Raw genomic sequence first — 3,276 nt, 5'->3', positions numbered from 1 at the left:
TGAAAAAAGCCGAACTCGAAAAACTCGTGAGAGCTTTCGATTGGATTTCGGGTCAAGATTTAAAACTTTGAAACCTGAATAACACTATCCGAAACCCGGAAAACACCCCTAGGTGGGACCATAGTTAATCTAACCAATCAGACTTATCAATTCGCATGTACGTTTATAAAAACAAAATGATTATAAACTTGGTTAGTTAAAGCACCGCTACTATACATTGTCTCATTACTTATGTGATAGTGACGTAGCGTTATTTTTGATTAACTAACTCCCTTTGTAATACTAGGTGATAACCGTTGCTATATATTCACATGCTTCCATGAGACATTGGGTACAAAAAATCCACAAACTGATAAGTAAAAGCATGGAAATGTTTTCATCCTTACAAATTCTCATCCTTCTGTTTTCATGCATCACTTTAGTGATTTGCATTTCTATCAAATCGTTTTTTTCTGATTCCACAAACAGGAAAAACATACCACCATCACCACGAAAGCTTCCCATAATCGGAAACTTCCACCAATTGGGGTCAAACCCTAATCAGAACCTCCAAATATTATCCCAAAAATACGGTCCACTCATGCTCCACCTTGGTAGCATCCCCACACTTGTAGCATCCTCTGCTGAAGCAGCTAAAGAGATCATGAAAACCCATGATCTCTCATTTTGTAGTCGACCAAGCTTAGCTATGCCCAACATAATGCTCTATGACTCAAAGAGTATATCATTCGCTCCTTATGGGGAATACTGGAGGCAGTTGAAGAGCCTTGTGGTGCTCAAGCTTCTAAGTACCACGCGAGTTAAGTCGTACCAAAAAGTGAGAGAAACCGAGATTGGTCACATGATTCAAGAGCTTGGAGAAAGTTATGGGACTACCGTGGATATGGGGTCGATATTTTCTTCACTAACAAACAACATAATTAGCAGGGTTGCCCTCGGAAGGAAACTTGATGGGCCAAAGTACAAAAAGTTATTGTGTGCATTTGTGGAGACGTTTAGTGTCTTTAATATTGGTAGTTATATTCCATGGTTATCATGGGTAGATAAAGTTATTGGTTCAGTAGGAAAAGCAGAGAAAATAGCTAAAGAATTTGATGAGTTTCTTGAAAGAATTATTGAAGAACATCTAAACAAGAAAAAGGGGGAGGATTCTATAAGCAACGAAGAAGACTTTGTTGACATTTTACTAGATCTGCAAAAGGATGACACATCTGGCTTTACCCTTCAAAGAGATTCCATTAAAGCACTCATCATGCTATGATTTCTTATTTCTCCATCTTTCTTTGATATTAAGAGCAATAACTGAAACTAAAATAAATAAATGATGATCCTGGTGCGTCTGAACTCGATTCGCTGGTCTTACAAATTACAATGGATCTATAGTACGTTGTCGGACAGGTTGTTAGTCCGGATCCTAGCAAATAATATCTTAGAATATATATTGTGTATATATCCTCTAATACTTTCCAGATGCCTAAATAATTAAACAAGTACACTTAATTATTGTAAAATTACAATCACTTTGCCGGATCTGCAACGCAAAGGTAATCTCGTACACCAAAGAGATCTCCTGCATCAAGGTGATGTGTTGCGCCGAGGTCATCCGCTGCACTAAAGTGAGATGCTAGAGTAAAGTCTGGTGCAACACATTATGATCTGTTGTCCCAGATTGAAATCTGATGCTCTAAACTACACACGCCGCGATCTAGTTCAATGGTAATTCTCAAAGGTCAAAGGTTATTTTATTAATTTTCTTGGTGATTATGTCCTTTTCTATTTCTTACAACAATCTTCTGAATGTTGTATTATTTATTTCATCCGATAGATAGTAGCGAAATTGTATATTTTTCTTATAAAGACAAAATACACTGAAAACGAAAACCAAAAACATATGGGGATTCTTCTTATCACAAGCACATGCCCATTCATTTACCAGGCACGTGCACATTTCATTTACCAAACATAATTTATTCGGGATAAAATGTGATATTTTTGTTATTAAAGCATTTATTTTGTAAAGTAAAAAAAGAAGCAATTGCAATCCTAGGATCGGTTTTGCCATTTAAAAAGGGGTGGCGGCACAGCTTGTTGCGCGCCTCTCTATTGTAATTGGATCATTTTATCTAATATAACAATATAGTACATTATACATCTTGAAACTTCTTTTTGTGTTCCTTGTAGGAGGCGTTCGCAGCTGGAACTGAGACTACGCAAACAAGTCTAGAGTGGACAATGAGTGAGCTAATAAGGAACCCAAGAGTAATGAAAAAGCTCCAACATGAAGTAACGGAAATAGGAAAAGGAAGATCCAGGATTTCCGAGGAGGACTTGGAAAAAATTCCCTATCTCAAAGCTGTCATAAAAGAGTCATTGCGATTGCATACTCCATTTTCACTTCTTGTTCCCCGAAAATCAATGCAAGATGTAAAACTAATGGGGTATGATATCGCAGCAGGCACACAAGTGATTATCAATGCTTGGGCAATAGGAAGAGATCCTTCCTTGTGGGAAGAACCAAATGAGTTCAGGCCTGAGAGGTTCTTGAACAATTCCATTAACTATCAAGGGTTGCAGTTTGAATGGCTTCCATTCGGTGCTGGCCGGAGAACATGCCCCGGTATTCAATTTAGTGTACCTATTATGGAGCTTGCATTAGCAAATGTTGTTTATAAGTTTGATATGGTTTTTGCCAAATGGAATGAAAAACGAGGATTTGGACATGACTGAAGCATTTGGTATCACAATCCATAGGGAGTCAAGTCTCTAAGTTTCGGCAAGCCCTCGATTTTAATGGCTTCTCTTACAATACAAACTTCTATAATTTGTAAGGTAACTTATGTGTCTTTAAGACATGAAGCAGAAGTTACATCCTCCCACTACCCCCCACTATCTTGTTTTCTTTAATGTGTGTGTTTAAAATATATTGGAGCTAGTATTTTCTTCATAAAATGTAGAAATGTAATCTTTCAACTTTCAGCATTGTGATTCGAAGTTATTTGAAGTGTCATTTAGCAATCTTTTCATCTTTCTCCGACTAACATCATCCTAGCTTGTAACTACTAACTTCATTGTCTGTCAATTATCCTCTAGCTTTAACCTTCTACTTTCTCGCTTAGAAATACAACTTTTCTAAAGAGGGAAGGGCAAAACAAATAATTCAATAGCCAAGAAGTGGTATAAGACTAGGGGCGTGCAAGAAACCCAAAAGACCGATCAGGAAAAACCGAAACAAAAATCTACGAATTGTTTTTATGTTTTTGTAAAAATCAAACTAGC

General features: G+C 37.1%; 1 pseudogene; it reads left to right on the top strand.

Annotated features, from left to right (window-relative positions):
• The first annotated feature begins 302 nt into the window (after positions 1-302).
• On the top strand, positions 303-2,791 carry LOC143599509 (cytochrome P450 Tp4149-like; annotated as a pseudogene).
• Positions 2,792-3,276: the final 485 nt, after the last annotated feature.

This window comes from Bidens hawaiensis, unplaced genomic scaffold (genome assembly GCF_021521415.1).
Source record: "Bidens hawaiensis isolate Kalapana, Puna unplaced genomic scaffold, B.hawaiensis_p1.1 tig00052270_1, whole genome shotgun sequence".
In the NCBI taxonomy this organism is placed as follows: Eukaryota; Viridiplantae; Streptophyta; class Magnoliopsida; order Asterales; family Asteraceae; genus Bidens; species Bidens hawaiensis.
Note: the sequence above shows the minus strand (reverse complement) of the source record. Positions and strands in the feature narration are given on the sequence as shown.